At 42.2% G+C, this 15184-nt stretch overlaps 1 protein-coding gene across 13 annotated transcripts in view; it reads right to left on the bottom strand.

Moving 5' to 3' along the window:
- MAPK10 (mitogen-activated protein kinase 10) overlaps positions 1-15184 on the bottom strand; it is a 622226-nt gene that overhangs the window by 17488 nt on the left and 589554 nt on the right. The window lies entirely within an intron of this gene.

Below are 15184 nucleotides of genomic sequence, written 5' to 3' on the forward strand. Positions count from 1 at the left end.
TTTCCAAAATCTAATTCAGAACTCATTGGAAATGGCAACCTGCTCCAGTATCTTGCTAGGGTAATCCCTTTTACAGAGGAGCCTCATGGAATCGCAAAGATTTGGAAACAATGGAGCAGGCATACACTCACTCTCTTTAGAATGCAAACAAGACACTTGATAACAAGGACCCAGAAGTTGCATTTCGTCCATTCACTAGCCCTCTAACAGAACCCTGCTAAAATTATCCCAGACTGATAAGATTCTGTTCCATTTTTAGAGCCTTGTGAAGAAGAGTCTTCAATGCCTCTCAACAGACCATAGTACTAGCCTCCAGCATAAAGGAATATTTAGACCTAATCAATGTTTATTCTTTTGAAGCATCAGAAGACATTTTTAGACATAGCTGGGTGCCCTATATTTAAATGTTTTAATATATTTCCTCCCCTCAGGCAGAAGCAACTGCCAGTTCTCTAGAGGGGTTCAAGGTTCACTCACCTTGGACCCCCCAGTGGCCCAACTTAACCCTCTCTAGGAAAAGGATATGACGGAACTTTTAGCCTAACATATGCCTTCCTCTTGCTCTGAGGAATTTGGATATGGAAAAGGAGAAATTTTCACAAATTGAGGTGCCTTTTAGGAAGGAGATCTCAGACAGATTCCTTAACCTGCTCCTCCCAAATCTTGGACCTAGAGAATTCTATCATGGTGACATGGTAGCTCCAATTCAGCTCAAGGAAGAGGGAAAGAAAAAAAAATATCTTAGAGAAAGAAAGAGGTGAGAGAGAAGGAGGTATATTGGCCAACAATGGCTTCAGTGGAAAAAAAAAAAAAAAGAGCTGCAAACATCTGGTGCCATGAGACAGGGGCCCCAGAATTCATGCTGTCCAATGCTCCAAAAGCAGCAGTTTTTTATAAGAAACAGTTGCTCTCAATAAAGTGACTCAGGTCTATTAGGATGTGTGTGCACACTCAGTCGCTCAGTTGTATCTTTTTGGGACCCCATGGACTGTAGCCCACTAGGCACCTCTGTTCATGGAATTTTCCATGTAAGAATAATGGAATGAGCTGCCCTTTCCTACTTGAGGGGATCTGCTCCACCCAGGGTTTGAATGCACGTCTCCTGCATCTCCTGCATTGGCAGGCAGATTCTTTACTGCTGAACCACCTGTGAAGCCTGTTCGTTTTGAGGACAGCCTTCCTCACAAGGGCTATCACAGGAAGACTTTGGACAAGATCTTCAGAGAAAGTTTCTGGCTTCTGTGGGAAGGTCTTTGACCTGTGGGCAGCACCGTAGTATCACATGGTTCTTCTTTACTGTGTGCAGAATCTCTGGCAGCCTGCATCATAACAGACAGGAACACTCCCCTTAGTCTCAGTATGCTGGGCCAGTGTCACATATCACAGAAGGAGCTGGATATAAAACTGAAAGACTGACCAGTTGTCATGGGCAGCTTAACACCATATGGAATTACTGAGAAACAACTACTGATGAGCTCAGACATTCCTTCAAAATCTACGACTGCTACTGGGACAGAGGTTTTAAACCAGCTACTGTGATTCCTTGGTGGTTCACACGGTAAAGAATCCTCCTGCAGCGCGAAAGACCTGGCTTTGATCCCTGGGTTGGGAAGATCCCCTGGAGGAGGGCATGGCAACCCACTCCAGTATTCTTGCCTGGAGAATCCTATGGACAGAGAAGCCTGGTGGGCTACAGGCCATGGGGTCGCAAAGAGTCGGACGTGACTGAGCAACTAAACACACATGCACCAGTTATAGAAATATGATGATTTAATGCGTGCATGAGCAAAATAAGGTTATTTTTGATAAATTGTGAAAATGTCATCTAAGTAAGCTAACGCAAAGCCAAACTCTGGTTATGTAAAGACACTTTTCCCAAGCGGCAGGTTTTCTGCTTTGCCTCTTACTGAGCTTACATAAAGCCATGGTGAGGTCTTCTCTAAGTGAGCCCTGTCCAGGCCCCCCAGCAGGGAGGCACACAAGCTCTCAGAGCCCCCCACTCCCCCTCTACCCGCACTCCCGAGCTCTGTGCACTGTTGGTGCCTCTTCTAACAATAGACTCAGCTCAGGACCCTTTGTGGCTGACTTCTCCAAGCAGTGGATTTTTCAAGTTTCAAAACGGAACATGGCTCAAGGGTGTTATTTCCCTGCCAAAGCTCATGAATGCCATATTCTCTTTGCAACTAAACTGTTTGAGAGAGGTTTTCCTTGGAGCTTAAGCAGATCGCTGTTGCTGATGTAGAAAGCACGAAGTATTACACTCTAACTGCAAACTATAAAGAAAGAAAGCAGAGCACTGAGTCCAAGATGTTACCTTTCAACAAATCAAAAGGACTGCTTTCAACACACCTGCATTAGCACTATGGTTGAAAGAGCAACCTGTTTGTTTGTTTGTCTGTTTTAAAAGAGGGGATTCGATCACCTGCAATGGAAGGGTACTTCACATAAAGATGTTTCTACATCGCAATATAAAATAGTAATTGACCAATAATCCAAAACGAGTAATGTCATATTCCAACATACATATGCATGTGCTCAGACAGCTACCGTCAGCATGCAGTGGTCCAGACACCCCCTGCCTTTCCCTGTTAAATGAGGCTAGGGGTCTACTGCTCTGTTGTTCCCTTTCCCCACCTTACTAAACAGGAAGGATTCTCTCTTCCCAGGTAACATTCTAAATAAGAAGGAAATGAGGAGTGAGTATCATGAGAAGTGCCCCAGAGAGTATTTTAAGAAAGTTTAGTAGATTTGAACAAATTGAGATGTGAGAAAATTAAGGATGAGAAGAAATTAAGAATAATCTATGGAGAGTTATTAGGGCTTATATCTTGCATGCTTTTGCATATTCTTCAAGAGACTGACGATTTCTTTCCTCTTGAAGATTTGAACTCTGTTTACCTGTTTTAAGTTCTTTTAGGAATTCATATAGATTGCATGTCATAAGTTAATATGGATTAGATGTGTTTTATATTAATTACACCATATATACAGGTACAAATGTTTTCAGTTAAATTAGATAAACACATGGCCAAATACAAGTAACTATGAGTTAGTAGATATTGGGATTGACTTATTCATTTATTAAATTCATTCATTCATTAAAGGTTCGGGGCACCCAGTATATGTATGCTAGGCTATATTAGAAATTGATATTTTGAAAGTGAATAATATGACTGCTTGACTTCAAGGAACTCAGAATTTAGCAGGGTAAGACTTATGCAAAACAGGTAATTAACATACAACATGAAAAATAAAAGAAATACATAGGTGGTATATGGGAGCAGAGTGAAGAAACACTAAGCAAAACCTTTTGATTCTTGGAGTAGATGATACTTGTACTAGTTCAGTGAGCAAAAAAATATCTTGGATATTGACAAGGTAAAGTGAGGAAAATAAAAAGATGACTCTAGGCCACAGAATCTAGAAAACAGAATGATGATGGTGGTGAGGATGGCGGTGGTGATTGTGGCAGTGCTGGTGTGTGTGTGTTTCTCTGCTCAGGTGCACACACACAGCAAGAGAACCAGAAGCATCTGTGGTCATAAAATATAACTTATGTGGTCAGAAGGGACAAGAGGGCCATGCCTAGAGAAACAGATGGGTCAGAGAAAGGCTGGATCAAGAACGGTTTCAGTTCAGTTCAGTTCAGTTCAGCTGCTCAGTTGTGTCTGACTCTTTGCGACCCCATGAATTGCAGCACGCCAGGCCTCCCTGTCCATCACCAACTCCCAGAGTTCACCCAGACTCACGTCCATTGAGTCAGTGATGCCATCCAGCCATCTCATCCTCTGTCGTCCCCTTCTCCTCCTGCCCCCAATCCCTCCCAGCATCAGACTCTTTTCCAATGAGTCAACTCTTCACATGAGGTGGCCAAAGTACTGGAGTTTCAGCTTTAGCATCATTCCTTCCAAAGAAATCCCAGGGCTGATTCTCCTTCAGAATGGACTGGTTGGATCTCCTTGCAGTCCAAAGGACTCTCAAGAGTCTTCTCCAACACCACACTTCAAAAGCATCAATTCTTCGGTGCTCAGCCTTCTTCACAGTCCAACTCTCACATCCATACATGACCACTGGAGAAACCATAGCCTTGACTAGATGACCTTTGTTGGCAAAGTAATATCTCTGCTTTTGAATATGCTATCTAGGTTGGTCATAACTTTCCTTCCAAGGAGTAAGCGTCTTTTAATTTCATGGCTGCAGTCACCATCTGTAGTGATTTTGGAGCCCAGAAAAATAAAGTCTGACACTGTTTCCACTGTTTCCCCATCTATTTCCCATAAAGTGATGGAACTGGATGCCATGATCTTTGTTTTCTGAATGTTGAGCTTTAAGCCAACTTTTTCACTCTCCACTTTCACTTTCATCAAGAGGCTTTTTAGTTCCTCTTCACTTTCTGCCATAAGGGTGGTGTCATCTGCATATCTAAGGTTATTATTTCTCCCGGCAATCTTGATTCCAGCTTGTGTTTCTTCCAGTCCAGTGTTTCTCATGATGTACTCTGCATAGAAGTTAAATAAACAGGATGACAATATACAGCCTTGACGAACTCCTTTTCCTATTTGGAACCAGTCTGTTGTTCCATGTCCAGTTTTAACTGTTGCTTCCTGACCTGCATACAAATTTCTCAAGAGGCAGGTCAGGTGGTCTGGTATTCCCATCTCTTGAAGAATTTTCCACAGTTTATTGTGATTCACATATTGCTGAAGCCTGGCTTGGAGAATTTTGAGCATTACTTTACTAGCATGTGAGATGAGTACAATTGTGCAGTAGTTTGAGCATTCTTTGGCACTGCCTTTCTTTGGGATTGGAATGAAAACTGACCTTTTCCAGTCCTGTGGCCACTGCTGAGTTTTCCAAATTTGCTGGCATATTGAGTGCAGACTGAAATGAAGATGTTTTTCTAATGGGGGAGAACCCACTGAAGAATGAAAGATAACAGCATGGCCAAATCTATGGGCAGAGTCAAGAAAGACACAACTAGAATCACAGAGAAGAGTCAGGGAGCTGCTGCACCATCTAGAAAAAACACTAAAAGGTCTGGCTGGGGTGGAGACGGTAAAAATAGATAGAAAAACATGGATTCAAGAATCCTTAATTCTTGGGGTGGGATGGGGAGGGAGATGGGAGGGAGGTTCAAAAGGGAGGAGATATATGTATACCTATGGCTGATTCATGTTGAGGTTTGACAGTAAACAACAAAATTCTGTAAATCAAATTAAAAAAGAATCCTTAATAAATATTAATAAGCCAAATTGCTAGAATTTTGTTTTTGGACTGTGTGTGATGGGGAAGAATGACTCCCAGATTTCTAAACACAGTAGCTAGACAATGGCAATATTTGTGGAGTCAACTGAAAATATAGAGAGTAAAAACATAGAAAATGAGATTGATAGAGAAATGAGCCTTAGTGTTATGTGGGCAGAGATGGTTATTTGATAATCAAACATATAATATGATGTTCATAGAAATGCCGTTGGCTAGAGAAAGGCAATGGCACCCCACTCCAGTACTCTTGCCTGGAAAATCCCATGGACGGAGGAGCCTGGTGGGCTGCAGTCCATGGGGTCACTAAGAGTTGGACACGACTGAGTGACTTTACTTTTACTTTTCACTTTCATGCACTGGAGAAGGAAATGGCAACCCACTCCAGTATTCTTGCCTGGAGAATCCCAGGGACGGGGGAGCCTGATGGGCTGCCATCTATGGGGTTGCACAGAGTTGGACACAAATGAAGCTACTTAGCAGCAGGAGCAGAGACATTTATTTGAGACTATCAGCAAGAGGAGTTTGCTGAAGTCAAAGCAGGGAGAAAAAGTAAAGGGCCAAAATGGACCCCTGTCGGACACCAAAATTTAAAGGTTGGCCAGAGGAAGATGAGTTAAAGAAGGAGAAGGTGGGGGGAACAAGAGGAGGGGAAAGGAACATTTACAGAAATACATGGAGAATGAGAGTATTGCTATAGATGTGCAGTGATCAGAGGGTTTAAAAAAAAAAAAAAAGAAGTAATTGGAAGTTTCTTATAAATAAAATAAAGATTTTGGCTTTGAAAATACCAGAAAGGCATGATATAAAGTATGCCTCTGAAACCCATCAAGGTTTCCAAACTTCAAAATTGCCATCATGCCCATAAAGATCCAGATAGATTCTTGGTGGGGACATTAATACAAGCTAGCACCTAAAAGACAGGAACATTATAGAAGAAATATCCTCAATGCTAACATGGATATGGTATATGAATAAAACAAAAAACTGCATAATAGATTGTGACATTGTGACACTAAAGAAAAATGTTACAATGCTCTTAGATCTGCTCCCCTAATTATCTTTGTATGTGCTAAGTTACTTCAATCATGTCCAACTCTTTGCAAACCCATGGACTGTAGCCTACCAGGCTCCTCTGTCCATGGGATTCTCCAGTCAAGAATAGTGAAATGGATTGCCATGCCCTTCTCCAGGGGATCTTCCCAACCCAGGGATCGAACCTGCGTCTTTTATGTCTCCCACATTGGCAAGTGGGTTCTTTTCCAATGGTGCCACCTGGGAAGCAGGGCTTCATAAATGAAGATCACTCTTCTATATCTAATTCTATCTCTTCTATATCTAAATAAGGGAAGTAATATTTTTTTCTGAGAAGATACTGTACACTAGGCTTTTATATACAGTGTAATAATCCTCGAATCAGGAAACTGGGATTCAAAAATGTTTTAAAAAAATATCTTGAAATTACAAAGTTAATTAATGATAGACTTTCGATTAAAAATTTAAGAATATGAAGAATGATTCAGAGCAAATAGTAATTGAGATGAATCTAAAATAAGGGATAATGAAACAATATCTAAACAATATTTAAATTAGGATCTTTGTAAAACAGGAAATAGAAACATAAGTATAGAGGGTTTTTGTATGAAGCATACAGAGGACTGTACTTCTCAGCTTGCCCAGCACAGTCACCGTGTGTGCTTGCTGTCCTCACAGTTACTAATAGCCCTCAGCTCCTTCACTCTCATAAGTGCTTGGAGGACAATTATGTGAGCAGCCTACTTGGCAATGCTGAAATATGCCTATTAGGGATGTCAGGGATACAACAATTGGAAGGGTGGAGAAAATAACTGCAACATTTTTCTACCACTGGAGTCTCAACACTTGCAGCTGTACCCTTTCCTGCTCAAGGACAACATGTCAGCATTTTCTTCCATTTTCTGCATTTTGGGGAATGTGAAACTCAGATATTAGTACTGCCAGACAGTACACGCTCCTGCTGCTGCTAAGTTGCCTCAGTCATGTCTGACTCTGTACGACCCCACAGATGGCAGCCCACCAGGCTCCCCCATCCCTGGGATTCTCCAGGCAAGAACACTGGAGTGGGTTGTCATTTCCTTCTCCAATGCATGAAAGTGAAAAGTAAAAGTGAAGTTGCTCAGTCGTGTCTGGCTCAGCGACCCCATGGACTGCAGCCTACCGGGCTCCTCCGTCCATGGGACTTTCCAGGCAAGAGTGCTGGAGTGGGGTGCCATAAAAGAGTACATTTCTACATTAAGTTAAGTCGCTCAGTCGTGTCCGACTCTTTGTGACCCCGTGGACTGTAGCCCACCAGGCTCCTCTGTCCATTGGATTCTCCAGGCAAGAATACTGGAGTGGGTTGCCATTTCCTTCTCCAGAGGATCTTTCTGACCCAGGGATTGAACCCAGGTCTCCCGCATTAGAGGCAGACGCTTTAACCAAATTAAGGAATATGGATTTGGGGGGCAATCTCTTGAGTTCTTATGGCTGGGCATGATTTCTTGCTGAAGAGATCTTTTCAATCAGCCTCTATTTAAATTCCTAGTTGATTATCCTAAGGTACAAGTTGTTCTCTCTTGCAACTTCATTTTTTTAATTGGAGTATAATTGCTTTATAATGTTGTCTTGGTTACTGCTATACAACAATGTGAATCAGCTATCAGTTCAGTCCAGTTCAGTCACTCAGTCATGTCCGATTCCTTGCGACCCCATGGACTGCAGCACACCAGGCTTCCCTGTCCATCACCAACTCCCAGAGCTTGCTCAAACTCATGTCCATTGAGTAGGTGATGCCATTCCAACCATCTCATCCTGTGTCATCCCCTTCTCCTCCTGTCTTCCACCCTTCCCAGCATCAGAATCTTTCCCAATGAGTCAGTTCTTTGCATCCGGTGGCCAAAGTATTGGAGTTTCGGCTTCAGCATCAGTCCTTCCAATGAATATTCAGGACTGATTTCCTTTAGGATTGACTGGTTGGATCTCCTTGCAGTCCAAGGAATTCTTAAGAGTCTTCTCAACCCCACAGTTCAAAAGAATCAGCAATAAGTATACATATATCCCCTCCCTCTTGAACCCCCTGCCCACACCCCCATTCCCACCCATCCTCACAGAGCACCAGGCTGAGCTCCCTGTGCTGCACAGCAGCTTCCCACTAGCTACCTACTTTACACATGGCAGTGCATATATGTCAATCTCACTCTCCCAATTCCTCTCACACCTCCCTTCCCCTTCTGTGTCCACATGTCCATTTTCTACATCTGTGTCTCTATTCCTGGCATGCAAACAGATTCATCTGAACATCTATACCATCTTTCTAGAGTCTATATCCTGCTGCTGCTGTTTAGTGGCTAAATCATGCCTGACTCTTTGTAGCCCCATGAACTGTAGCCCACGAGGCTCCTCTGTCTTTGGGATTTCCCAGGCAAGAATACTGGAGTGGGTTGCCATTTCCTTCTCTAGGGGATCTTCATGACCCCCCAGGGATCGAACCTATGTCTCCTGCATTGCAGGGGGATTCTTTACCACTGAGCTACCTGGGAAGCCCTTAGATCCTATATATATGTGCTAATATACAATATTTGTTTTCCTTTTTCTGACTTACTTCACTCTGGGTGACAGACTCAAGGTTTTATATCATATATGTAAGTAATAGTTCTTAACTGAGTAGGGCTTCCCTGATAGCTCAGTTGGTAAACAATCCGCCTGCAGTGCAGGAGACCTGGGTTTGATTCCTGGGTTGGGAAGATCCCCTGGAGAAGGGAAAGGCTACCCACTTCAGTATTCTGGCCTATATAATTCCATCAACAGTCCATGGGGTCACAAAGAGTCAGACACGACTGAGCAACTGAACTGAACTGAACTGAAAATATATGAATTCTTCTTTCCTTAATCTTCAAGATAATCTTATTATCAACAGCATCGTAGAAGACTAGTGACGAAAGAGGGTTGAGAGATTATCTAGTGCCACCTTCATTTAATTTGCAAATGAGAATATGAAAACTTGGTGATCATAAGTGATTTGTCCATGGTCATAGAATACTGAATAGAATTAATTAGTGGCAGAATTACAAATAAAATGTATTATCTCTTATGAGAAAAAATGGAATGAAGAATTCTTCAGTTCAGTTCAGTTCAGTTGCTCAGTCGTGTCCGACTCTTTGCGACCCCATGAATCGCAGCACACCAGGCTTCCCTGTCCATCACCAACTCCCAGAGTTCACTCAGACTCACATCCATCGAGTCAGTGATGCCATCCAGCCATTTCATCTTCTGTCGTCCCCTTCTCCTCCTGCCCCCAATCCCTCCCAGCATCAGACTCTTTTCCAATGAGTCAACTCTTCACATGAGGTGGCCAAAGTACTGGAGTTTCAGCTTTAGCATCATTCCTTCCAAAGAACTCCCAGGGCTGATCTCCTTCAGAATGGACTGGTTGGATCTCCTTGCAGTCCAAGGGACTCTCAAGAGTCTTCTCCAACACCACACTTCAAAAGCATCAATTCTTCGGTGCTCAGCCTTCTTCACAGTCCAACACTCACATCCATACATGACCACTGGAAAAACCATAGCCTTGACTAGATGGACCTTTGTTGGCAAAGGAATGTCTCTGCTTTTGAATATGCTATCTAGGTTGGTCATAACTTCTTAGAGTTGAATAAATGTTAAACAGAATAATTCAACAGTCACAAAAGATTTTCATTAATGACAAATTTAAGGATGCCACTCTGATTTCTGTTCCCATTTTCTGTCAGTCTATACATGCAACTGGATCTGGCAGCTATCACCTGAGTAGTCAATATATATTCCAAAAGGCTTTTTGTTACAATACCCTGGCCAACATCAGGGTCTCTCCACACATAAATCCAGATATGAAAGAGCTAAATTGCACTAAGTTGTTCTTTGTTTTCATCTTTAAGCCCTGAATTAACATTTTTTCCATATCAGTCATGTTCTGACCATATGACAATCATGAAGATGCTGGTGTTTGCTTTCTGCTTACTTTATCCTAATTCAGCATACAGGATGGTTTTGTTTTACCTTTTTTCTCGGTGTGTATTTGCTCTCTTGTTTAAAATGCCAATGAAAGCCTTAAATAGCATTGTTTTTCTATGTGTGCATTCTCTATTAATTCAGCAGCTGGATCAAAGAAACTTATATTCTGTCCTAGTGAAATATGCTTTGTTTTTTCTTATTAACCTTTGCAGTCTGAGCACTACCAAAGCATGCATGATTTATGGTAAGGCTTCAACCAAGATAAGTGTATTTTAGTACAAAATGAAATCGGAAAACCTGTTAAAAGAAATGTGAAAACTTTGCTTTAAAATTTCCTTGACTCAACACATACAAAGGTAAGTTTTCCAAATGTGTTTAAAATTTTTGAGGAATATAACTTGTTAAAATTTTAGCCTCTTGACTGGAAATAAACATTTATATTGAATAATTTTTCAGTTCAGTCACTCAGTCGTGTCCCGAGTCTTTGCGACCCCATGAATCGCAGCACGCCAGGCTTCCCTGTCCATCACCAACTCCCAGAGTTCACTCAGACTCACGTCCATTGAGTCAGTGATACCATCTAGCCATCTTATCCTCTGTCGTCCCCTTCTCCTCCTGCCCCCAATCCCTCCCAGCATCAGACTCTTTTCCAATGAGTCAACTCTTCACATGAGGTGGCCAAAGTACTGGAGTTTCAGCTTTAGCATCATTCCTTCCAAAGAAATCCCAGGGCTGATCTCCTTCAGAATGGACTGGTTGGACCTCCTTGCAGTCCAAGGGACTCTCAAGAGTCTTCTCCAACACCACAGTTCAAAAGCATCAATTCTTCGGTGCTCAGCCTTCTTCACAGACCAACTCTCACATCCATACATGACCACTGGAAAAACCATAGCCTTGACTAGATGAACTTTGTTGGCAAAGGAACGTCTCTGCTTTTGAATATGCTATCTAGGTTGGTCATAACTTTCCTTCCAAGGAGTAAGCGTCTTTTAATTTCATGGCTGCAGTCACCATCTGTAGTGATTTTGGAGCCCCAAAAAATAAAGTCTGACACTGTTTCCACTGTTTCCCCATCTATTTCCCATGAAGTGATGGGACCAGATGCCATGATCTTCGTTTTCTGAATGTTGAGCTTTAAGCCATTTTTTCACTCTCCTCTTTCACTTTCATCAAGAGGCTTTTTAGTTCCTCTTCACTTTCTGCCATAAGGGTGGTGTCATCTGTATATCTGAGGTTGTTGATATTTCTCCTGGCAATCTTGACTCCAGCTTGTGTTTCTTCCAGTCCAGCGTTTCTCATGATGTACTCTGCATAGAAGTTAAATAAGCAGGGTGACAATATACAGCCTTGACGTACTCCTTTTCCTATTTGGAATCAGTCTGTTGTTCCATGTCCAGTTCTAACTGTTGCTTCCTGACCTGCATACAAATTTCTCAAGAGGCAGATCAGGTGGTCTGGTATTTCCATCTCTTGAAGAATTTTCCACAGTTTATTGTGATCCACACAGTCAAAGGCTTTGGCATAGTCAAAAAAGCAGAAATAGATGTTTTTCTGGAACTCTCTTGCTTTTTCCATGATCCAGCGGATGTTGGCAATTTGATCTCTGGTTCTTCTGCCTTTTCTATAACCAGCTTGGACATCAGGAAGTTCACGGTTCACGTATTGCTGAAGCCTGGCTTGGAGAATTTGAGCATTACTTTACTAGCATGGTTAGCCACTCCCTTCTCCAGGGGATCTTCCCAACCCAGGGATCCAACCCGGGTCTCCGGCGTTGCCGGCAGATTCTTTACCATCTGAGCCACCAGAAAGCCCAAGTAGACAAATGGCAGCTTGTAATACTTACCAGTTGATTTTTTTTTAATTGCTTAGACAAGTCTGAGGAAGTAAGTCTATATTCCTAAATAGAAATTAAACACTCTAATACTACAGATGAAGTAAATGCCCTTTAAAAGTCTGATGAGTTGAAAGTACTCTACAGTAAGGGGAAAAAAGGTTAATAAAATCTGTCTCTGGAAACCAATCTGATTAATTCTTCTTTTTTAAGTCATCTGGCACTGGGTCCTCAAGGGGGAGCTGAGAAGGGGATTCATGCACAGATGATCATTTGAAGATGTGCTCTCAGGGGGCATCCTGTAAGGGACGGGAGGAGGATGACCAGGGAAGAATGAATGACACAACAGTTAGCAACCTTAACAAGAGCTGTGTTGGTGCAGAAGTCAGACTGATACGTGTGAAAGCGTTAAGTGTGAAGTAAGAAATGAAGACTTCTGAGGCTGAATAACACTGTTGTGAAGTATTTTGCAGGATGTGGTTAAAAATTGAGAATATTTTGACAATTTGGATTTGAAGAGGGAGATGTGTGTAGAGTGACTCCTAGGGATTTGGTTCAATCACCTGAGTGGAAAGTAATGCCGTGGATTGAAAGGTGCAAAGTTGGGAAGAAAGAGGAATCAGTTTGGGGTAACAGGGGCTATATCCAGCTCAAAATTCAACATGTGAATTTTGTGTTGCCAGTCTAAATGCCAATCTAAATCTACTGCTAGATTTACAGATCTGGAGTTCAGGACAGCCATGTGTAACAATGCATATATCTGAAAGTCATTCGTAGTAATTAAAGTTCATGCGGTGGGCAAGGAAGCCAAAGATTCCCCTGGAGAAATGAAGTTAGGGCTATGGGAGAGGACTCCTGGGATCCCCAGTTCTAAGGGAAGAGAAAACAACTCAGACAGCAGTGGTGACTAGAGAATAGGAAAGGCGTCATCACAGTGATCAGTGGGGAATGTATCAGGAAGGAGGGTGTTTATAGTCTAGTCAAATGTCAAAGATGCACAAGCTGCCAATTTTCTCTGGACTTGGCCCTTAGGAAGTCACTGGTAATCTTCAGTTCACTCGCTCAGTCCTGTCCAGCTCTTTGAGACCCCATGGCCTGTAGCACGCCAGGGGGTCTCAAAGAGCTGTCTATCACCAACACCCTGAGCTTGTTTAAACTCATGTCCATCGAGTTGGTGATGCCATCTAACCATCTCATCCATTGTAGTTCCCTTCTCCTCCCACCTTCAATCTTTCCCAGCATCAGGGTCTTTTCAAATGAGTCAGTTTTTTGCATCAGGTGGCCAACATATTGGAGCTTCAGCTTCAGCATCAGTCCTTCCAATGAATATTCAGGACTTATTTCCTTTAGGATTGACTGGTTTGATCTCCTTGCTGTCCAAGGGACTCTCGAGAGTCTTCTCCAACAGCACAGTTCAAACGCATCAATTTCAAGGTTTGAGACGTGAACTAGAGTAATTGTGAACAAAGTCTAATTTTTTACAGAAACTTGACTATAAATTGGTGGAAGATACTTCCATTGCTAATGGTGTATTTTAAAAAATAATGACTGATTCTTTATTCTTTAAATGAAGGCAGATAAAGCATGTTTATTTGTTTTAGTATACCAGAAGTATACTAGTATTACCAGTATTACCAGAGGAAAGTGAAAGATGGGACACACTCCATGAAAGAAGAAATGTCCATGCAGAAAAAGACCATATGTGAGAAAGTACCAAACCCTGAGCTTTTTTGGACTTTGTGTAACTGACTTTATCACAGCTTTCTCAGTGTCATCCTCCACATCATCCCCATCCTAGAACCATTCACACAGAGTTGATTTTCACATATTACCTCATTTAGTCCAATTAATAGGCCTCCTCTTCTAGGCATACAATTAAAGCACAAAGAGATTAAACAGTCTATCGGTAAGTAGCACAGGCAGCATTAAACCTAAATCTATCTGAATGTAAACTCTGTTTGTTTGTTTGTTTTGCATTTTCCACTCAACTATAGCTTATTATATGGAGCTTCCCTGGTGGCTCAGACGGTAAAGAACAGTTCATGCTAATTTAACCTGTTGAAATAAAGTTTTCTGTTTAAAAGTTTTCTTAACAAACCAAAGCAAGAGAGAATAACAGGGGGAAAAGTCAATGCTGTCTCTAGTTGAAGGAACCCTCAAAATGCTATTAATTAGCATTACTGACACAAATTTCTAAGTCCCTGCAACAGAAGGGCCTGTGTGTGCACTGTATTGTCATACTGCCACCTCGTGGTTGCAAAAAGCAAAAGCAAACATTAACTAAAAGCCCGAGTTCACCATTTTTATCAAATTGCTGTCACCCAGGGGCTCTCAACTTTCGTTGCACATTGAAATCAACTGGGAACTTTAAAAATGCTGATTCGTTAATCCCACACCCAGAGATTTTCATATGATTGGCCCGCAGTGAGATCTCAGCACCAGGATATATCAAAGCTCCCAGAATAATTCTAACATGTAGCCAAGATTAGGACCTCTGTTCTAACTCCTTACACAGTAATCAAGGTTCAGTTCAGTTCAGTTCAGTCACTCAGTAGTGTTCGACTCTTTGCGACCCCATGGACTGCAGCACGCCAGACCTCTCTGTCCATCACCAACTCCCAGAGTTCACCCAAACTCATGTGCATTGAGTCGGTGATGCCATCCAGCCATCTCATCCTCTGTCATCCCCTTCTCCTACCCCCAATCACTCCCAGCAACAGGGTCTTTTCTGACGAGTCAACTAAGTTTTGTTATTTGCCTAAGTGTGCCTCATTTGTATAGATGGCAAGAGTCCCTTGGACTGCAAGGAGATTCAACCAGTCCATCCTAAAACAAATCAGTTCTGAATATTCATTGGAAGGACTGATGTTGAAGCTGAAACTCCAAAACTTTGGCCACCTGATACAAAGAACTGACTCATTTGAAAAGACCCTGATGCTGGGAAAGATTGAAGGCAGGAGAAGGGGACGAAAGAGAATGAGATGGTTGGATGGCATCATCGATACAATGGACATGAGTCTGACTAGGCTCCAGAAGTTGGTGATGGACAGGGAAGCCTGGCATGCTGCAGTCCATGGGGTCACA

The sequence above is a fragment of the Bos taurus genome, chromosome 6 (assembly GCF_002263795.3).
Source record: "Bos taurus isolate L1 Dominette 01449 registration number 42190680 breed Hereford chromosome 6, ARS-UCD2.0, whole genome shotgun sequence".
Lineage (NCBI taxonomy): Eukaryota > Metazoa > Chordata > Mammalia > Artiodactyla > Bovidae > Bos > Bos taurus.